A 23,708-nucleotide genomic window follows, 5' to 3' on the forward strand; every position below is an offset into this window, starting at 1 on the left:
TGTACGGTGAGGGGGGTGTGTGGTGAGGGGGGTGTACGGTGAGGGGGGTGTACGGTGAGGGGGGTGTACAGTGAGGGGGGTGTACGGTGAGTGGGGTGTACGGTGAGTGGGGTGTACAGTGAGGGGGGTGTACGGTGAGTGGGGGTGTACGGTGAGGGGGGTGTACGGTGAGGGGGGTGTACGGTGAGGGGGGCGTACAGTGAGGGGGGTGTACGGTGAGTGGGGTGTACGGTGAGTGGGGTGTGTGGTGAGTGGGGTGTACAGTGAGGGGGGTGTACGGTGAGTGGGGTGTACGGTGAGGGGATGTACGGTGATGGGGGTGTGCGGTGAGGGGTGTGTACGGTGAGGGGTGTGTACGGTGAGTGGGCTGTACAGTGAGGGGGGTGTACGGTGAGTGGGTGTACAGTGAGGGGGGTGTACGGTGAGTGGGGTGTGTGGTGAGTGGGGTGTACGGTGAGGGGATGTACGGTGAGTGGGGTGTGTGGTGAGTGGGGTGTACGGTGAGTGGGCTGTACGGTGAGTGGGCTGTACGGTGAGGGGGGTGTACAGTGAGGGGGGTGTACGGTGAGTGGGGTGTACGGTGAGGGGTGTGTACGGTGAGGGGGGTGTACGGTGAGGGGGCTGTACGGTGAGTGGGCTGTACGGTGAGGGGGGTGTACGGTGAGGGGGCTGTACGGTGAGTGGGCTGTACGGTGAGGGGGGTGTACAGTGAGGGGGGTGTACGGTGAGTGGGGTGTACGGTGAGGGGGGTGTACGGTGAGTGGGGTGTACGGTGAGGGGGGTGTACGGTGAGTGGGGGTGTACGGTGAGGGGGGTGTACGGTGAGGGGGGTGTACGGTGAGGGGTGGTGTACGGTGAGGGGTGTGTACGGTGAGGGGGGTGTACGGTGAGGGGGGTGTACGGTGAGGGTGTGTACGGTGAGCCGGTGGACGGTGAGTGGGGTGTCCGGTGAGTGGGCTGTACGGTGAGCCGGTGGACGGTGAGTGGGGTGTCCGGTGAGTGGGCTGTACGGTGAGCCGGTGGACGGTGAGTGGGGTGTCCGGTGAGTGGGCTGTACGGTGAGCCGGTGGACGGTGAGGGGATTGCCGGGAGCGTGCCCCCACCCCCCTCCCCCTCCCCCCTCCCCCTCCCCCCATTTGCCTGGCGCGTTACCTTCTCCGCGGAGCCGGCTGTGCCAAAGAAGATGGGGACGAAGGCGAGCCAAATGATGCAGGTGGTGTACATGGTGAAGCCGATGGGCTTGGCCTCGTTGAAGGTCTCGGGGACGCCGCGGCTCTTGACGGCGTAGACGGTGCAGGTGACCATCAGGAGCAGGCTGTAGCCGAGGCAGCCGAGGATGGAGAGCTCCGACATGTCACACTTGAGGAGGCCCGCGCCAGTTCGGGCTGCGGTGGTCGCTGCTCCTCGTAATCCACGGTGGCGTGGGGCGGCCGGACCCCCAACCAGACCGAGACCCCCAGAAGCTGCACGGAGACCAGCGCCGCGGTGATGACCAGCTGGGAGGCCGGGCTGATGAACCGGGGCGGCGTCACCGAGCGCTGGCCCCTCTCGAAGATGCGGTAGATGCGGTTGGTCTTGGTCAGCAGCGCCGAGTAGGTGATGGCAGTGCCCAGGCCCAGCAGCAGGCGCCGCAGGGCGCAGACCCCGGCGCCCGGCTCCGCCACCATCAGGAAGGCGGTGGCGTGGCTCAGGAAGATCCCGCAGAGCAGCACGCCGCTCAGCTCCCTCCCGGAGGCGCGGACGATGGGGGTGTGCCGGTGGTGGGCGAACACCAGGGCGGTGGCGCCGGTGGAGAGGACGCCCACACCGGCCAGCGCCACGGGCACCGCCGCCCAGGCCGAGTGCCACTCCAGCTTGGCCACCGGGGTGGGGACGCAGCCGGTGCGGTTGCGTCCCGGCCTCATGTCCAGGGGGCAGGTGGCGCACTCGGACTCGCTGAGCTGGTAGCGGTAACCGTCACAGAGCTCGCAGTGCCAGCAGCACGGGACCCCCTTCACCATCTTCTTCCTCTCGCCAGCCCGGCACGGCAAACTGCACACCGACGTCGGGATCCCTCTACCTCCTCCGCCCCACTGCATCTCCTCCAGCTGCAAGGCACCAAACACCGGGGTGAGGGGGGGGGGGTTACAGGCCGAACACAGGGCTCCCTCTACCCCGATACACCCCGAACACAGGGCTCCCTCTACCTCACTACACCCCGAACGGAGGGCTCGCTCTACCCCAATACACACCAAACGGAGGGCTCCCTCTACCCCAATACACCCCGAACACAGGGCTCCCTCTACCCCGATACACCCCGAACACAGGGCTCCCTCTACCCCGATATATACCACAAACGGAGGGCTCCCTCTACCTCACTACACCCCGAATGGAGGGCTTCCTCTACCCCAATACACACCGAACGGAGGGCTCCCTCTACCCCAATACACCCCGAACGGAGGGCTCCCTCTACCCCAATACACCCCGAACACAGGGCTCCCTCTACCCCGATACACCCGAACACAGGGCTCCCTCTACCCCGATATATACCACAAACGGAGGGCTCCCTCTACCTCACTACACCCCGAATGGAGGGCTCCCTCTACCCCAATACACACCGAACGGAGGGCTCCCTCTACCCCAATACACCCCGAACGGAGGGCTCCCTCTACACCGATATATACCACAAATGGAGGGCTTCCTCTACCTCACTACACCCCGAATGGAGGGCTCCCTCTACCCCAATACACACCGAACGGAGGGATGCCTCTACCCCAATACACCCCGAACGGAGGGCTTCCTCTACCCCAATACACCCCGAACACAGGGCTCCCTCTACCCCGATATATACCACAAAGGAGGGCTTCCTCTACCCCAATACACCCCGAACGGAGGGCGCCCTCTACCCCAATACACCCCGAACGGAGGGCTCCCTCTACCCCAATACACCCCGAACACAGGGCTCGCTCTACCCCGATATATACCACAAATGGAGGGCTTTCTCTACCTCACTACACCCCGAACGGAGGGCTTCCTCTACCCCAATACACCCCGAACGGAGGGCTTCCTCTACCCCAATACACCCCGAACGGAGGGCTTCCTCTACCCCAATACACCCCGAACGGAGGGCTCCCTCTACACCGATATATACCACAAACGGAGGGCTCTCTCTACCCCAATACACCCCAAACGGAGGGCTCTCTCTCTACCCCAATACACACCGAACACAGGGCTCCCTCTACCCCGATATATACCACAAATGGAGGGCTTCCTCTACCCCAATACACCCCGAACGGAGGGTTCCCTCTACCCCAATACACACCGAACGGAGGGCTCCCTCTACCCCAATACACACCGAACGGAGGGCTCCCTCTACCCTGACACACCTGAGACGGAGGGCATCCCTCTACCCCAATACACACCGAACGGAGGGCACTCTCTACCCTGATATACCCCAAATGGAGGGCAACCTCTACCTCACTACACCCCTAATGGAGGGCTCCCTCTACCCCGATATACCCCAAATGGAGGGCTGCCTCTACCCCGATATATACCCCAAATGGAGGGTTTTCTCTACCTCACTACACCCGAACGGAGGGCTCCCTCTACCCCGATATATACCCCAAATGGAGGGCTTTCTCTACCTCACTACACCCCGAACGGAGGGCTCCCTCTACCCTGACACACCTGAGACGGAGGGCATCCCTCTACCCCAATACACACCGAACGGAGGGCACTCTCTACCCTGATATACCCCAAATGGAGGGCAACCTCTACCTCACTACACCCCTAATGGAGGGCTCCCTCTACCCCATATACCCCAAATGGAGGGCTACCTCTACCTCACTACACCCCTAATGGAGGGCTCCCTCTACCCCGACATATACCACAAATGGAGGGCTTCCTCTACCCCAATACACACCGATGTCGGGATCCCTCTACCCCCCTCCGCCCCACTGCATCTACTCCAGCAACAAGGCACCAAACACCGGGGTGAGGGGTGGGGGGGAGCGGGGTTACAGGCCGAACACAGGGCTCCCTCTACCGAACACTATTACAACCACACCCATTTCCCCACCCCGAACTTAACCCGGGCCAATCCACCCTAACCTGCATATCCCTGGGCACTACGGGGACAATTTAGCACGGGTCAATCCACCCTAACCTGTACATCCCTGGGCACTACGGGGACAATTTAGCACGGGTCAATCCACCCTAACCTGCACATCCCTGGGCACTACGGGGACAATTTAGCACGGGTCAATCCACCCTAACCTGCACATCCCTGGGCACTACGGGGACAATTTAGCACGGCCAATCCACCCTAACCTGCACATCCCTGGGCACTACGGGGACAATTTAGCACGGGTCAATCCACCCTAACCTGCACATCCCTGGGCACTATGGGACAATTTAGCACGGGCCAATCCACCCTAACCTGCACATCCCTGGGCACTACGGGGACAATTTAGCATGGCCAATCCACCCTAACCTGTACATCCCTGGGCACTACAGGGACAATTTAGCACAGGCCAATCCACCCTAACCTGCACATCCCTGGGCACTACGGGGACAATTTAGCACGGCCAATCCACCCTAACCTGCACATCCCTGGGCACTACGGGGACAATTTAGCACGGCCAATCCACCCTAACCTGCACATCCCTGGGGACTACGGGGACAATTTAGCACGGGCCAATCCGCCCTAACCTACACATCCCTGGGCACTACGGGGACAATATAGCACGGCCAATCCACCCTAACCTGTACATCCCTGGGCACGACGGGACAATTTAGCACGGCCAATCCACCCTAACCCTCACATCCCTGGGCACTACGGGGACAATTTAGCACGGCCAATCCACCCTAACCTGTACATCCCTGGGCACTACTGGGACAATTTAGCACGGCCAATCCACCCTAACCTGCACATCCCTGGGCACTACGGGGACAATTTAGCACGGCCAATCCTCCCTAACCTGTACATCCCTGGGCACGACGTGACAATTTAGCACAGCCAATCCACCCTAACCTGCACATCCCTGGGTACTACGGGGACAATTTAGCACGGGCCAATCAACCCTAACCTGTACATCCCTGGGCACGACGGGACAATTTAGCATGGCCAATCCACCCTAACCTGCACATCCCTGGGCACTACGGGGACAATTTAGCACGGCCAATCCACCCTAACCTGCACATCCCTGGGCACTACGGGACAATTTAGCACGGTCAATCCACCCTAACCTGCACATCCCTGGGCACTACGGGACAATTTAGCACGGTCAATCCACCCTAACCTGCACATCCCTGGGCACTACAGGGACAATTTAGCACGGTCAATCCACCCTAACCTGCACATCCCTCGGCACTACGGGACAATTTAGCACGGTCAATCCACCCTAACCTGTACATCCCTGGGCACTACGGGGACAATTTAGCACGGCCAATCCACCCTAACCTGCACATCCCTGGGCACTATGGGACAATTTAGCACGGGCCAATCCACCCTAACCTGCACATCCCTGGGCACGACGGGGACAATTTAGCACGGGCCAATCCACCCTAACCTGCACATCCCTGGGCACTATGGGACAATTTAGCACGGCCAATCCACCCTAACCTGCACATCCCTGGGCACTATGGGGACAATTTAGCACGGTCAATCCACCCTAACCTGCACATCCCTGGGCACTACGGGGACAATTTATCACGGCCAATCCACCCTAACCTGTACATCCCTGGGCACTACGGGACAATTTAGCACGGTCAATCCACCCTAACCTGCACATCCCTGGGCACTACGGGGACAATTTATCACGGCCAATCCACCCTAACCTGTACATCCCTGGGCACTACGGGGACAATTTAGCACGGCCAATCCACCCTAACCTGCACATCCCTGGGCACTACAGGGACAATTTAGCACGGGCCAATCCCCCCTAACCTGCACATCCCTGGGCACTACGGGGACAATTTATCACGGCCAATCCACCCTAACCTGTACTTCCCTGGGCACTACGGGACAATTTAGCACGGTCAATCCACCCTAACCTGCACATCCCTGGGCACTACGGGGACAATTTAGCACAGCCAATCCACCCTAACCCGTACATCCCTGGGCACTAGGGGGACAATTTAGCACGGGCCAATCCACCCTAACCTGTACATCCCTGGGCACTACGGGGACAATTTAGCACGGTCAATCCACCCTCACCTGTACATCCCTGGGCACTACGGGACAATTTAGCACGGCCAATCCACCCTAACCTGCACATCCCTGGGCACTACGGGGACAATTTAGCACGGGCCAATCCACCCTAACCTGCACATCCCTGGGCACTACGGGGACAATTTAGCACGGTCAATCCACCCTAACCTGTACATCCCTGGGCACTACGGGGACAATTTAGCACGGCCAATCCACCCTAACCTGCACATCCCTGGGCACGATGGGACAATTTAGCACGGCCAATCCACCCTAACCTGTACATCCCTGGGCACTACGGGACAATTTAGCACGGGCCAATCCACCCTAACCTGCACATCCCTGTGCACTATGGGACAATTTAGCACGGGCCAATCCACCCTAACCTGCACATCCCTGTGCACTATGGGACAATTTAGCACGGGCCAATCCACCCTAACCTGCACATCCCTGGGCACTACGGGGACAATTTAGCACGGCCAATCCACCCTAACCAGCACATCCCTGGGCACTACAGGGACAATTTAGCACGGCCAATCCACCCTAACCTGCACATCCCTGTGCACTATGGGACAATTTAGCACGGCCAATCCACCCTAACCCGCACATCCCTGGGCACTACGGGGACAATTTAGCACGGCCAATCCCACCCTAACCTGCACATCCTTGGGCACTACGGGGACAATTTAGCACGGCCAATCCACTCTAACCTGCACATCCATGGGCACTACGGGGACAATTTAGCACGGCCAATCCACCCTAACCCGCACATCCCTGGACACTACGGGGACAATTTAGCACGGGCCAATCCACCCTAACCTGCACATCCCTGGACACTACGGGGACAATTTAGCACGGGCCAATCCACCCTAACCCGCGCATCCCTGGACACTACGGGGACAATTTAGCACGGCCAATCCACCCTAACCTGCACATCCCTGGGCACTACGGGGACAATTTAGCACGGTCAATCCACCCTAACCTGCACATCCCTGGGCACTACGGGGACAATTTAGCACGGCCAATCCACCCTAACCTGTACATCCCTGGGCACTATGGGACAATTTAGCACGGCCAATCCACCCTAACCTGTACATCCCTGGGCACTATGGGGACAATTTAGCACGGGCCAATCCACCCTAACCTGTACATCCCTGGGCACTACGGGGACAATTTAGCACGGTAAATCCACCCTAACCTGCACATCCCTGGGCACTATGGGACAATTTAGCACGGGCCAATCCACCCTAACCCGCGCATCCCTGGGCACTACGGGACAATTTAGCACGGCCAATCCACCCTAACCCGCGCATCCCTGGACACTACGGGGACAATTTAGCACGACCAATCCACCCTAACCTGCACATCCCTGGGCACTACGGGGACAATTTAGCACGGCCAATCCACCCTAACCTGCACATCCCTGGGCACTACGGGGACAATTTAGCACGGCCAATCCACCCTAACCTGCACATCCCTGGGCACTACGGGGACAATTTAGCACGGTCAATCCACCCTAACCTGCACATCCCTGGGCACTACGGGGACAATTTAGCACGGCCAACCCACCCTAACCAGCACATCCCTGGGCACTACGGGGACAATTTAGCACGGGCCAATCCACCCTAACCTGCACATCCCTGGGCACTACGGGGACAATTTAGCACGGGCCAATCCACCCTAACCTGCACATCCCTGGGCACTATGGGACAATTTAGCACGGGCCAATCCACCCTAACCTGCACATCCCTGGGCACTACGGGACAATTTAGCACGGCCAATCCACCCTAACCTGCACATCCCTGGGCACTACGGGGACAATTTAGCACGGCCAATCCACCCTAACCTGCACATCCCTGTGCACTATGGGACAATTTAGCACGGGCCAATCCACCCTAACCCGCACATCCCTGGACACTACGGGGACAATTTAGCACGGGCCAATCCACCCTAACCTGCACATCCCTGGACACTACGGGGACAATTTAGCACGGCCAATCCACCCTAACCTGTACATCCCTGGGCACTACGGGGACAATTTAGCTCGGCCAATCCACCCTAACCTGCACATCCCTGGGCACTACAGGGACAATTTAGCACGGTAAATCCACCCTAACCTGCACATCCCTGGGCACTACGGGGACAATTTAGCACGGGCCAATCCACCCTAACCCGCACATCCCTGGGCATTACGGGGACAATTTAGCACGGTCAATCCACCCTAACCTGCACATCCCTGGGCACTACGGGGACAATTTAGCACGGCCAATCCACCCTAACCTGCACATCCGTGGGCACTACGGGGACAATTTAGCACGGGCCAATCCACCCTAACCTGCACATCCGTGGGCACTACGGGGACAATTTAGCACGGGCCAATCCACCCTAACCTGCACATCCCTGGGCACTACGGGACAATTTAGCACGGCCAATCCACCCTAACCTGCACATCCCTGGGCACTACGGGGACAATTTAGCACGGCCAATCCACCCTAACCTGCACATCCCTGGGCACTACGGGGACAATTTAGCACGGGCCAATCCACCCTAACCTGCTCATCCCTGGGCACTACAGGGACAATTTAGCACGGGCCAATCCACCCTAACCTGCACATCCCTGGGCACTACGGGGACAATTTAGCACAGCCAATCCACCCTAACCTGTACATCTTTGGACTGTGGGAGGAAACCGGAGCACCCGGAGGAAACCCACGCAGACACGGGGAGAATGTGCCAACTCCACACAGTCAGTCGCTCGAGGCTGGGTTCGAACCTGGGATTTTGATGCTGGGGGTCAGTGGTGCTAACCCCTGAGGCGCTATGGCACCATAAATGGAGAGCTCCCTTTATTCTGTCAAGCTAAATGTAAAGCATGCTCTACTCTGTTAACTTGAACATCACGCTTCCTCATCACCATCCTCCCAGGGACAGGGGGTTAGATACAGAGTAAAACTCCTTCTACACTGTCCCCCATTCCCAGGGACAGGGGGTTAGATACAGAGTAAAACTCCCTCTACACTGTCCCCCCACTCCCAGGGACAGTGGGGTTAGATACAGAGTAAAGCTCCCTCTACACTGTCCCCCACTCCCAGGGACAGGGGGTTAGATACAGAGTAAAGCTCCCTCTACACTGTCCCCCACTCCCAGGGACAGGGGGTTAGATACAGAGTAAAGCTCCCTCTACACTGTCCCCCCACTCCCAGGGACAGTGGGGTAAGATACAGAGTAAAGCTCCCTCTACACTGTCCCCCACTCCCAGGGACAGTGGGGTAAGATACAGAGTAAAGCTCCCTCTACAGTGTCCCCAACTCCCAGGGACAGTGGGGTTAGATACAGAGTAAAGCTTCCTCTACACTGTCCCCCCACTCCCAGGGACAGGGGGTTAGATACAGATTAAAGCTCCCTCTACACTGTCCCCCCAATCCCAGGGAAAGGGGGTCAGATGCAGAGTAAAGCTCCCTCTACACCGTTCCCCCAATCCCAGGGAAAGGGGGTCAGATGCAGAGTAAAGCTCCTCTACACCGTTCCCCCAATCCCAGGGAAAGGGGGTCAGATGCAGAGTAAAGCTCCCTCTACACCGTTCCCCCAATCCCAGGGAAAGGGGGTCAGATGCAGAGTAAAGCTCCCTCTACACCGTCCCCCCAATCCCAGGGAAAGGGGGTCAGATGCAGAGTAAAGCTCCCTCTACACCGTCCCCCCAATCCCAGGGAAAGGGGGTCAGATGCAGAGTAAAGCTCCTCTACACCGTTCCCCCAATCCCAGGGAAAGGGGGTCAGATGCAGAGTAAAGCTCCCTCTACACCGTTCCCCCAATCCCAGGGAAAGGGGGTCAGATGCAGAGTAAAGCTCCCTCTACACCGTCCCCCCAATCCCAGGGAAAGGGGGTCAGATGCAGACTAAAGCTCCCTCTACACCGTCCCCCCAATCCCAGGGAAAGGGGGTCAGATGCAGAGTAAAGCTCCTCTACACCGTTCCCCCAATCCCAGGGAAAGGGGGTCAGATGCAGACTAAAGCTCCCTCTACACCGTCCCCCCAATCCCAGGGAAAGGGGGTCAGATGCAGAGTAAAGCTCCCTCTACACCGTCCCCCCAATCCCAGGGAAAGGGGGTCAGATGCAGAGTAAAGCTCCTCTACACCGTTCCCCCAATCCCAGGGAAAGGGGGTCAGATGCAGAGTAAAGTTCCTCTACACCGTTCCCCCAATCCCAGGGAAAGGGGGTCAGATGCAGAGTATTTTTGGAAGCCCATCAGCCCTGGTTGAGCAGATTATGGGATCGGTTCCCATCTGGTTAAACTCACATTAGCCTGAGTCACCTCTTCAAGCTGTTAAAACACGCAACTTAATTGTCAAATCAAAATAAATGGTTTAAGCAGCTCGGTCTGAGGGGAGCAGAGCTGTGGGATTTAACCTATTTTGATGAGATTGTAAATCCCTCGCTGCTCAGTTTGACAACGTCATTGTCCAATCGTTCGGAACGTGCCAAGTGTTAAACTGAGGCAGGCTGCGTTTCGCACTGATCCTCAGCTAGGCCCCAGTCGTTCATTTATGGTTCAAATTAGCCCCCTCATCGCTGGGAGTTTCGGAGACGCCAGGGGTCTGTCCAATCACAGCCCCGAGGAATCGGTATTCCGACCTCCCTCGGCCTTGGGAAAATCCGCCCGGCCCTGTGTACTGGAGCAATAGGGGTTCCTGGAGGTTGGGGCTGCCCGTCGCTGTACGTACAGCAGGATCCCACAGAGAGGGAGGTGCCCATGTTGGCAATGCCCAGGGGGTCAAACTCAAATCCCCTCTCACCCCAGGACACAGGCCTCATCTCTCCCCACCCTCTCCTCCGACCGCTCCTTCAGCACTGACCCTCCCACAGCCCCCACTCCCTCAGCACTGACCCTCCCTCAGCACTGACCCTCCCTCAGCACTGACCCTCCCACAGCCCCCACTCCCTCAGCACTGACCCTCCCTCAGCACTGACCCTCCCTCAGCACTGACCCTCCCACAGCCCCCACTCCCTCAGCACTGACCCTCCCTCAGCACTGACCCTCCCTCAGCACTGAACCTCCCACAGCACCCACTCCCTCAGCACTGACCCTCCCACAGCCCCCACTCCCTCAGCACTGACCCTCCCACAGCACCCACTCCCTCAGCCCTGACCCTCCCTCAGCACTGACCCTCCCACAGCTCCCACTCCCTCAGCACTGACCTTCCCACAGCCCCCACTCCCTCAGCACTGACCCTCCCACAGGACCCACTCCCTCAGCACTGACCCTCCCACAGCCCCCACTCCCTCAGCACTGACCCTCCCACAGCCCCCACCCCCTCAGTACTGACCCTCCCTCAGCACTGACCCTCCCTCAGCACTGACCCTCCCTCAGCACTGACCCTCCCACAGCCGTGTTACTTACATTCATCCTGAGTTGGTCTGTCCACTGCCCGATGACCTTGTACCCTGGAGTGCTGGTGTTGGTGTGGTGATACTGGAAGATGTGATAACGCCCTGGTGCATCCCCATTCTCGTTGAACATCACTGACGTACCCGCACTCCCTGTTGGGAGGCAAGAAACTCTCAGAGAACATCTCACACTTGGCAAAACCCTGCCTGTTATCCCAGCATCATCCCTTACAGAAACTCATCCAGTCCCACAGCGCGGAATCATTCCCTTCGGCCCATCCCGTCCGTGCTATCCTCACCCAACCCAGTCCCCCGTTTGCCAGCACTTGGCCCATCTCCCCCCTAAACCCTTCCTATCCATGTCCCCCCCCCATCCTTTTAAATGTTATCATTGTACCAGCCCCCCCCACTTCCTCTGGCAGCTCGTTCCACACACGCACCACCCTCTGGGGGGAAAAGTTACCCCTCGGGTCCCTTTCCCCCCCCTCACCTTAAACCTATCCCCCCTCTAGTTCCCCCACCCCAGGGGGTAAAGACCTTGTCTATTTACCCTATCCATGTCCCCCCCCCCATGATTTTATAACCCTCTATAAGGTCACCCCTCAGCCCCTGACCCTCCAGGAAAAACAGCCCCCGGCCTATCCAGCCTCTCCCTGTAGCTCCAACCCTTTCCCCAACATCCTTCCTGTAGCGGGGGGACCAGAATCGAACACAGTATTCCCAAACGTGGCCTCACCGATACGGGCCACACCAAGACCCCCCAACTCCTGGACTCCATACTCTGACCAATAAAGGAAAGCATCCCAAATGCCTTCCTCACTATCCTATCGACCTGTGACTCCACTTTCAAGGAGCTAGGAACCTGCACTCCAAGGTCTGAATTCTCATTCAACGTTGACCCACTGTTGGAAGAGAAATTCCAACCCTGACCTCTCTCTCTCTCTCTCTCTCTCTCTCTTTCTCGCTCTCTCTCTCTCTCTCTCCCCCCCCCTTCACCGTGCTCATGAGTCAGGCCTTCCACCAATTTCTCTCTCGTTCGCGTCAACTTGCGTCTTGGGACCCCACCCCCACCGGCCATTTTGAGGAGATCTCAGTGTCGACTCCCTCTCTCTCGGAGTCCCTCGTCCGTTGAGCAGACCCCCCCCCCCTGACCTCTGGAAACACCCAGCACGGCCTTGACCCAGGGGGGAGAACAGGAGGCCGCGTCGGAGGATGGGGGCAACGGCCGAGAGACGCCCCTGCGTCCACCCCTCCCATGATCCCTTCCTGACCACGGTCTCCGGGGAACGGGGATGGGGAGAGAGAGAGAGAGAGAGAGAGAGAGAGAGAGAAGGCCTGCCTTTTGATTGTAGGCTTGGTTTCCATAGTAACCGATGGAGAGCGGCCTAAAAACCAGGCCCCTGGATACACCGGCCCGTCCAGGCGCTGCTTTGACACGTCAAGTTGTCCAGGCTCCATTTTGTTTCGGTCAATCAGGCTGCAGCTTCAACTTCCAGGCCCCGAGGGGGGGGGGGTGAGGCCTTGAACTAATTACGAAGAATCTCGCCGGGACGCGAGTCAGTCGAAAGATGATCAAGATAATTGAAGGCCCGGGGCTTCTATTAACCTACATTCGCTTGCACGCTCCCCAGCAACGGGCCCTCGCCAACTGAGGTCATCTGCCTGGGCGCGTGCCAACTGTTCAGACTGCCCCGTGGTACACCTCCCCAACCCATTCACTTCGCGGCAACAACACCGATCCCAAAACTGGCCGTCACGCTCTCCAACCGCTACACCTCCCCCCCGTATCCCAGTCCCCTCCTCCAACCCCTACACCCCCCCCCGTATCCCAGTCCCCTCCTCCAACCCCTACACCCCCCCCCGTATCCCAGTCCCCTCCTCCAGCCCCTACACCCCCTCCCTATCTCCGTCCCCTCCTCCAGCCCCCTACACCCCCTCCCTATCTCCGTCCCCTCCTCCAGCCCCTACACCCCCTCCCTATCCCCGTCCCCTCCTCCAGCCCCTACACCCCCTCCCTATCCCCGTCCCCTCCTCCAGCCCCTACACCCCCTCCCTATCTCCATCCCCTACTCCAGCCCCTACACCCCCTCCCTATCTCCGTCCCCTCCTCCAGCCCCCTACACCCCCTCCCTATCTCCATCCCCTCCTCCAGCCCCCTACACCCCCTCCCTATCTCCGTCCCCTCCTCCCTCCCCTACACCCCCTCCATATCCCCGTCCCCTCCTCCAGCCCCTACACCCCCTCCCTATCCCCGTCCCCTCCTCCAGCCCCTACACCCCCTCCCTATCTCCGTCCCCTCCTCCAGCCCCTACACCCCCTCCCTATCTCCGTCCCCTCCTCTAGCCCCTACACCCCCTCCCTATCCCCGTCCCCTCCTCTAGCCCCTACACCCCCTCCCTATCCCCGTCCCCTCCTCCAGCCCCTACACCCCCTCCCTATCCCCGTCCCCTCCTCCAGCCCCTACACCCCCTCCCTATCTCCGTCCCCTCCTCCAGCCCCCTACACCCCCTCCCTATCTCCGTCCCCTCCTCCAGCCCCCTACACCCCCTCCCTATCCCCGTCCCCTCCTCCAGCCCCTACACCCCCTCCCTATCCCCGTCCCCTCCTCCAGCCCCTACACCCCCCTCCCTATCTAAGTCCCCCTCCTCCAGCCCCTACACCCCCTCCCTATCTTCGTCCCCCCTCCAGCCCCTACACCCCCTCCCTATCCCCGTCCCCTCCTCCAGCCCCTACACCCCCTCCCTATCTCCGTCCCCTCCTCCAGCCCCTACACCCCCTCCCTATCTCCGTCCCCTCCTCCAGCCCCTACACCCCCTCCCTATCTCTGTCCCCCTCCTCCAGCCCCTACACCCCCTCCCTATCCCCGTCCCTTCCTCCAGCCCCTACACCCCCCTCCCTATCTCCGTCCCCTCCTCCAGCCCCTACACCCCCTCCCTATCCCCGTCCCCTCCTCCAGCCCCTACACCCCCTCCCTATCCCCGTCCCCTCCTCCAGCCCCCTACACCCCCTCCCTATCCCCGTCCCCCTCCTCCAGCCCCTACACCCCCTCCCTATCCCCGTCCCCTCCTCCAGCCCCCTACACCCCCTCCCTATCTCCGTCCCCTCCTCCAGCCCCCTACACCCCCTCCCTATCTCCGTCCCCTCCTCCAGCCCCTACACCCCCTCCCTATCTCCGTCCCCTCCTCCAGCCCCCTACACCCCCTCCCTATCCCCGTCCCCTCCTCCAGCCCCTACACCCCCTCCCTATCCCCGTCCCCCTCCTCCAGCCCCCTACACCCCCTCCCTATCCCCGTCCCCTCCTCCAGCCCCCTACACCCCCCTCCCTATCTCCGTCCCCTCCTCCAGCCCCCTACACCCCCTCCCTATCTCCGTCCCCTCCTCCAGCCCCTACACCCCCTCCCTATCTCCGTCCCCTCCTCCAGCCCCTACACCCCCTCCCTATCTCCGTCCCCTCCTCCAGCCCCTACACCCCCTCCCTATCTCCGTCCCCTCCTCCAGCCCCTACACCCCCTCCCTATCTCCGTCCCCTCCTCCAGCCCCTACACCCCCTCCCTATCTCCGTCCCCTCCTCCAGCCCCCTACACCCCCTCCCTATCTTTGTCCCCTCCTCCAGCCCCTACACCCCCTCCCTATCTCTGTCCCCTCCTCCAGCCCCCTACACCCCCTCCCTATCTCCGTCCCCTCCTCCAGCCCCCTACACCCCCTCCCTATCTCCGTCCCCTCCTCCAGCCTCCTACACCCCCTCCCTATCCCCGTCCCCTCCTCCAGCCCCCTACACCCCCTCCCTATCTCCGTCCCCTCCTCCATCCCCCTACACCCCCTCCCTATCTCCGTCCCCTCCTCCAGCCCCTACACCCCCTCCCTATCTCCGTCCCCCTCCTCCAGCCCCTACACCCCCTCCCTATCTCCGTCCCCTCCTCCAGCCCCTACACCCCCTCCCTATACCCGTCCCCTCCTCCAGCCCCTACACCCCCTCCCTATCTCTGTCCCCTCCTCCCTCCCCCTACACCCCCTCCCTATCCCCGTCCCCCCCTCCAGCCCCTACACCCCCTCCCTATCCCCGTCCCCTCCTCCAGCCTCTACAACCCCTCCATATCCCCGTCCCCTCCTCCAGCCCCCTACACTCCCTCCCTATCCCTGTCCCCTCCTCCAGCCCCTACACCCCCTCCCTATCCCCGTGCCCTCCTCCAGCCTCCTACACACCCTCCCTATCCTCGTCCCTTGCACTACCTCCTGGCGGGATGGGAGTGGGGCATGTTATGTGAGTTTGTGTGGGGTAGGCCGCGTTGGCCTGTAGTTGGTGGGCAGAGGTCAGAGGTCAAGTTCGGAGGCAACGCCGAGCATGATGGGAAGGCACGCGTCCCCCGCGTTGCCCCTTCTCCCCTCTTCCCCCCCCCCCCCCCCCCCCCCCAACACCCCGTGCCCCTCAGTCCCACGCCCTCGACCCTGGAGGCTCACCGTTGAAGTTGACGGCGCGAATGTACTCCAGGAGCGTTTTGCCATCGATGGCGTCCATGTTGGCGCAGAGCCCGGTGGCCCCCGCGCACACATCGCGCTGCAGGTTGTGGAGGGCGTGCGCCATGGCGTAGACAGCGTCAATGACGAACTGCACCTTCCCCTCCTGCTCGTAGGCTGAGTCCAGGCCAATCTGCTCCTGACCTGCGCAGTAGGCCCAATCCGGAGCCATAGCAACGGGTGGGGAGAGAGAGAGAGAGAGAGAGAGAGAGGGTAGGGAGAGGAAGTGAAGTGGGGGGGGGGAACAGAGCGAGGGTTGAGGTTGGGGGGGGGTGGTGAACGACGAGCAAGAGAGAGAGAGAAGGGGCAAGGCAGAGACGGAGAGGGGGAGAGAGACGGAGGGAGAGGGGGAGAGAGACGGAGGGAGAGGGGGGGCGCAAGGAGAGAGGGAAATGAGAGAGAGAGTGTGGGAGTGGGGAAGATTAAAATGGGGGCAGAGATGGATGGAGAGAGTGTTGAGAAAGGGAGGAGGAGAGAGGAAGGAAGGGAGAGCGAGAGAGGGAGGAGAGACAGAGAGAGAGAGAGTGAGAGGAAGGGATAGGAGATCATCCCCCCCCCCCCTCCTCTTCCCCGTCCCCGTCCCCTTCCCACTCCCCTTCCCCCACCCCCCCTTCCCCCTCTCCTTCCCCCCTCCCCTTCACCCCCTTCACCCTCTCCCCTTCACCTTCTCCCTCCCCTTCCCTCTCCCCTTCCCCCTCCCCCCTTCTTCCTCCCCTTCCTCCTCGCCTTTCCTCCTCCCCTTCACCCCGTCGCCTTCCCCCCCTCACCTTCCCCCCTCCCTTTCACCCCTCCCCTTCTCCCTCCCCTTCCCCCTCCCCTTTTATCCTTCCCCCTCCCCTTCTCCCTCCGCTTCCCCTCCCTTTTACCCTCCCCTTCACCCCCTCCCCTTCACCCCTCCCCTTCACTCCCTCGCCTTCCCCCTCCCTTCCCCCCCCTACTTCCTCTCCTTCCCCCTCCCCTTCACCCCCTCCCCTTCACGCCCTCCCTTCACCCCCTCCCTTCACGCCCTCCCCTTCACCCCCTCCCCTTCACCCCCCCCCTTCACCCCCTCCCCTTCCCCTCCTCCCCTTCCCCCCTCCCATTCCCCCCTCCCTCCCTCCCCTCCCCTTCCCATTCCCCTTCCCCTCACATTCCCCTCCCTTCCCCAACGCCTTCCCCCTGCCCCCCAATCCCCCCTCACCTTCCCCCTCACCTTCCCCTCACCTTCCCCCTCCCCTTCCCCCTCCCCTTCCCCCCTCCCCTTCCCCCCTCCCCTTCACCCCCTCCCCTTTCCCCTCCCCTTCCCATTCCCCTTCTCCCTTCCCCCTCCCCCCTTCTTCCTCCCCTTCCCCTCCTCGCCTTTCCCTCCTCCCCTTCCCCCTCCCCTTCCCCCCTCCCCTTCTCCCTCCCCTTCCCCTTCCCCTTCCCCCTCCCCTTTTACCCTTCCCCTCCCCTGCCCCCCTCCCCTTCACCGACTCCCCTTCCCCCTCCCCTTCCCCCTCCATTTCACTCCACCCCTCCCCTTCAACCCTCACCTTCCCCTCCTTTCCCCCTCCCCCTTCTTCCTCCCCTTCCCCCTCCCCTGCCCCCCTCCCCTTCACCCCCTCCCCTTCCCCCTCCCCTGCCCCCCTCCCCTTCACCCCTCCCCTTCACCCTCCCCTTCACCCCTCCCCTTCACCCTCCCCTTCACCCCTCCCCTTCACCCTCCCCTTCACCCCTCCCCTTCCCCCTCCCCTTCACCCTCCATTTCACCCCTCGCCTTCCCCCCTCGCCTTCCCCTCCTCCCCTTCACCCCTCCCCTTCCCCTCCCCTTCATCCCTCCCCTTCCCCTCCTCCCCTTCACCCCTCCTCTTCACCCCCTCCCCTTCCCCCCTCCCCTTCCCCCTCCCCTTCACCCCTCCCCTTCCCCTCTCCCCTTCCCCTCCTCCCCTTCCCCTCTCCCCTTCCCCTCCTCCCCTTCCCCTCCTCCCCTTACCCTCCTCCCCTTCCCCTCCTCCCCTTCCCCTCCTCCCCTTCCCCTCTCCCCTTCCCCCCTCCCCTTCCCCTCCTCCCCTTCCCCCCCTCCCCTTCCCCTCCTCCCCTTCCCCTCCTCCCCTTCCCCTCCTCCCCTTCCCCTCTCCCCTTCCCCTCTCCCCTTCCCCTCCTCCCCTTCCCCTCCTCCCCTTCCCCTCCTCCCCTTCCCCTCCTCCCTTTCACCTCCTCCCCTTCCCCTCCTCCCCTTCCCCCCTCCCCTTCCCCTCCTCCCCTTCCCCTCCTCCCCTTCCCCTCCTCCCCTTCCCCTCCTCCCCTTCCCCTCCTCCCCTTCCCCCCTCCCCTTCCCCTCCTCCCCTTCCCCTCCTCCCCTTCCCCTCCTCCCCTTCCCCTCTCCCCTTCCCCCCTCCCCTTCCCCTCCTCCCCTTCCCCCCCTCCCCTTCCCCTCCTCCCCTTCCCCTCCTCCCCTTCCCCTCCTCCCCTTCCCCTCTCCCCTTCCCCTCTCCCTTCCCCTCTCCCCTTCCCCTCCTCCCCTTCCCCTCCTCCCCTTCCCCTCCTCCCCTTCCCCTCCTCCCTTTCACCTCCTCCCCTTCCCCTCCTCCCCTTCCCCCCTCCCCTTCCCCTCCTCCCCTTCCCCTCCTCCCCTTCCCCTCCTCCCCTTCCCCTCCTCCCCTTCCCCTCCTCCCCTTCCCCCCTCCCCTTCACCCCTCCCCTTCCCCTCCTCCCCTTCCCCTCTCCCCTTCCCCCCCTCCCCTTCCCCTCCTCCCCTTCCCCCCTCCCCTTCACCCCTCCCCTTCCCCCTCCCCTTCCCCTCCTCCCCTTCCCCCTCCCCTTCACCCCTCCCCTTCCCCCTCCCCTTCACCCCTCCCCTTCACCCCCTCCCCTTCCCCCCTCCCCTTCCCCCTCCCCTTCACCCCTCCCCTTCCCCTCTCCCCTTCCCCCTCCTCCCCTTCCCCTCCTCCCCTTCCCCTCTCCCCTTCCCCCCCTCCCCTTCCCCTCCTCCCCTTCCCCCCCTCCCCTTCACCCCTCCCCTTCCCCTCTCCCCTTCCCCTCCTCCCCTTCCCCTCCTCCCCTTCCCCTCTCCCCTTCCCCTCTCCCCTTCCCCTCTCCCCTTCCCCTCCTCCCCTTCCCCTCCTCCCTTTCACCTCCTCCCCTTCCCCTCCTCCCCTTCCCCCCTCCCCTTCCCCTCCTCCCCTTCCCCTCCTCCCCTTCCCCCCTCCCCTTCCCCTCCTCCCCTTCCCCTCCTCCCCTTCCCCTCCTCCCCTTCCCCTCCTCCCCTTCCCCCCTCCCCTTCACCCCTCCCCTTCACCCCTCCCCTTCCCCTCCTCCCTTCCCCTCTCCCCTTCCCCTCCTCCCCTTCCCCTCCTCCCCTTCCCCCCCTCCCCTTCACCCCTCCCCTTCCCCTCCTCCCCTTCCCCCCCTCCCCTTCACCCCTCCCCTTCCCCTCCTCCCCTTCACCCCTCCCCTTCCCCTCCTCCCCTTCCCCTCCTCCCTTTCACCTCCTCCCCTTCCCCTCCTCCCCTTCCCCTCCTCCCCTTCCCCTCCTCCCCTTCCCCCCCTCCCCTTCACCCCTCCCCTTCCCCTCCTCCCCTTCCCCCTCTCCCCTTCCCCTCCTCCCCTTCCCCTCCTCCCCTTCCCCTCTCCCCTTCCCCTCCTCCCTTTCACCTCCTCCCCTTCCCCTCCTCCCCTTCCCCCCTCCCCTTCACCCCTCCCCTTCCCCCTCCCCTTCCCCTCTCCCCTTCCCCTCTCCCCTTCCCCCCTCCCCTTCCCCCCTCCCCTTCACCCCTCCCCTTCCCCTCCCCCCTCCCCTTCCCCCCTCCCCTTCCCCCTCCCCCCTCCCCTGCCCCCCTCAGCCCCCTGTGTCTCCGGGCGATGTGATGCCTGCCCTAGTCGATGTGCGGTGTTGTACCTGTACATTGTTGACCCCACGATTGTGCCGTCCTCGGGGGATGGTCAGGGTACAGCGAAGTCATCCTCCAGAACTCGGCGAACCAGATATTCCTGCGGTTATTCTGCAGAGTCCGGCTGGTGAAGTACTCGTCAAAGCCTGGAGGGAGAGAGGGGCGGACATTACCACATCCCCCCAGAGGGACGGACATTACCACCTTCCCCCAGAGGGATGGACATTACCACCTCCCCCCAGGGGGACGGACATTACCACCTTCCCCAGAGGGACGGACATTACCACCTCCCCCCAGGGGGACGGACATTACCACCTTCCCCAGAGGGACGGGCATTACCACCCTCCCCCAGAGGGACGGACATTACCACCTCCCCCAGAGGGACGGACATTACCACCTTCCCCAGAGGGACGGACATTACCACCTCCCCCCAGAGGGACGGACATTACCACATCACCCCCAGAGGGACGGACATTACCACCTCCCCCAGAGGGACGGACATTACCACCTCCCCCAGAGGACGGACATTACCACCTCCCCCCAGAGGGATGGACATTACCACCTCCCCCCAGAGGGACGGACATTACCACCTCCCCCCAGAGGGATGGACATTACCACCTCCCCCCAGAGGGAGGGACATTACCACATCACAACCAGGGGGACGGACATTACCACCTTCCCAAGAGGGACGGACATTACCACCTTCCCCCAGAGGGACGGACATTACCACCTTCCCCCAGAGGGATGGACATTACCACCTCCCCCCAGAGGGAGGGACATTACCACATCGCCCCCAGGGGGACGGACATTACCACCTTCCCCAGAGGGATGGACATTACCACCTTCCCCAGAGGGATGGACATTACCACCTCCCCCCAGAGGGAGGGACATTACCACATCGCCCCCAGGGGGACGGACATTACCACCTTCCCCAGAGGGATGGACATTACCACCTCACACCAGAGGGATGGACATTACCACCTCCCCCCAGAGGGAGGGACATTACCACATCGCCCCCAGAGGGACGGACATTACCACCTCCCCCCAGAGGGACGGACATTACCACCTCCCCCCAGAGGGACGGACATTACCACATCGCCCCCAGGGGGACGGACATTACCACCTTCCCCAGAGGGATGGACATTACCACCTCCCCCCAGGGGGACGGACATTACCACCTTCCCCAGAGGGACGGGCATTACCACCTCCCCCAGAGGGACGGACATTACCACCTCCCCCCAGAGGGACGGACATTACCACCTCCCCCAGAGGGACGGACATTACCACCTTCCCCAGAGGGACGGACATTACCACCTCCCCCCAGAGGGACGGACATTACCACCTCCCCCAGAGGGACGGACATTACCACCTCCCCCCAGAGGGACGGACATTACCACCTTCCCCAGAGGGACGGACATTACCACCTACCCCAGAGGGACGGACATTACCGCCTTCCCCAGAGGGACGGACATTACCACCTTCCCCAGAGGGACGGACATTACCACATCACCCCCAGAGGGACGGACATTACCACCTTCCCCAGAGGGACGGACATTACCACCACCCCACAGAGGGACGGACATTTCCACATCACCCCCAGAGGGACGGATATTACCACCTTCCCCAGAGGGACGGACATTACCACCTTCCCCAGAGGGACGGACATTACCACATCACCCCCAGAGGGACGGACATTACCACCTTCCCCAGAGGGACGGACATTACCACCTCCCCCCAGAGGGACGGACATTACCACATCACCCCCAGAGGGATGGACATTACCACCTCCCCCAGAGGGACGGACATTACCACATCACCCCCAGAGGGACGGACATTACCGCCTTCCCCAGAGGGAAGGACATTAGCACCTCCCCCCAGAGGGATGGACATTATCACCTCCCCCAGAGGGGCGGACATTACCACCTTCCCCAGAGGGACGGACATTACCACATCACCCCAGAGGGACGGACATTACCACCTCCCCCCAGAGGGACGGACATTACCACCTCTCCCAGAGGGACGGACATTACCACCTTCCCCAGAGGGACGGACATTACCACCTTCCCCCAGAGGGACGGACATTACCACCTCACCCCAGAGGGACGGACATTACCACCTTCCCCAGACGGACGCACATTACCACATCCCCCCAGAGGGACGGACATTACCACCTCTCCCAGAGGGACGGACATTACCACCTCCCCCCAGAGGGACGGACATTACCACCTTCCCCCAGAGGGACGGACATTACCACATTCCCCAGACGGACGGACATTACCACATCCCCCAGAGGGACGGACATTACCACCTCCCCCCAGAGGGACGGACATTACCACCTTCCCCAGACGGACGGACATTACCACCTCCCCCCAGAGGGACGGACATTACCACCTTCCCCAGACGGACGGACATTACCACCTCCCCCAGAGGGACGGACATTACCACATCACCCCAGAGGGACGGACATTACCACCTCCCCCAGAGGGACGGACATTACCACATCACCCCCAGAGGGACGGACATTACCACCTCCCCCAGAGGGACGGACATTACCACATCACCCCCAGAGGGACGGACATTACCACCTCCCCCAGAGGGACGGACATTACCACCTTCCCCAGAGGGACTGACATTACCACCTTCCCCAGAGGGACGGACATTACTACCTCCCCCCAGAGGGATGGACATTACCACCTCCCACAGAGGGACGGACATTACCACCTTCCCCAGAGGGACGGACATTACCACCTCCCCCAGAGGGACGGACATTACCACATCACCCCCAGAGGGACGGACATTACCACCTCCCCCAGAGGGACGGACATTACCACATCACCCCCAGAGGGACGGACATTATCACCTCCCCCAGAGGGACGGACATTACCACCTCCCCCCAGAGGGACGGACATTACCACCTTCCCCAGACGGATGGACATTACCACATCCCCCCAGAGGGACGGACATTACCACCTCCCCCAGAGGGACGGACATTACCACCTCCCCCCAGAGGGACGGACATTACCACATCACCACAGAGGGACGGACATTACCACCTCCCCCCAGAGGGACCGACATTACCACCTTCCCCAGAGGGACGGACATTACCACCGGCCCCAGAGGGACGGACATTACCACCTCCCCCAGAGGGACGGACATTACCACCTGCCCCAGAGGGACGGACATTACCACCTTCCCCCAGAGGGACGGACATTACCACCTTCCCCCAGAGGGATGGACATTACCACCTCCCCCCAGAGGGAGGGACATTACCACATCGCCCCCAGAGGGACGGACATTACCACCTTCCCAAGAGGGACGGACATTACCACCTTCCCCCAGAGGGATGGACATTACCACCTCCCCCCAGAGGGAGGGACATTACCACATCGCCCCCAGGGGGACGGACATTACCACCTTCCCCCAGAGGGACGGACATTACCACCTTCCCCCAGAGGGATGGACATTACCACCTCCCCCCAGAGGGAGGGACATTACCACATCGCCCCCAGGGGGACGGACATTACCACCTTCCCCAGAGGGATGGACATTACCACCTCCCCCCAGAGGGATGGACATTACCACCTCCCCCCAGAGGGAGGGACATTACCACATCGCCCCCAGGGGGACGGACATTACCACCTTCCCCAGAGGCATGGACATTACCACCTTCCCCAGAGGGATGGACATTACCACCTCCCCCAGAGGGACGGACATTACCACCTCCCCCCAGAGGGACGGACATTACCACCTCCCCCAGAGGGACGGACATT

At 61.8% G+C, this 23,708-nt stretch overlaps 1 pseudogene; it reads right to left on the reverse strand.

The window, feature by feature from the left end:
* Positions 1-1,152: 1,152 nt before the first annotated feature.
* The window catches only part of LOC140473844 (metabotropic glutamate receptor 6-like), a 72,148-nt pseudogene continuing 49,592 nt past the window's right edge, over positions 1,153-23,708 (reverse strand).

This window comes from Chiloscyllium punctatum, unplaced genomic scaffold, assembly GCF_047496795.1.
Source record: "Chiloscyllium punctatum isolate Juve2018m unplaced genomic scaffold, sChiPun1.3 scaffold_745, whole genome shotgun sequence".
Classification (NCBI taxonomy): domain Eukaryota; kingdom Metazoa; phylum Chordata; class Chondrichthyes; order Orectolobiformes; family Hemiscylliidae; genus Chiloscyllium; species Chiloscyllium punctatum.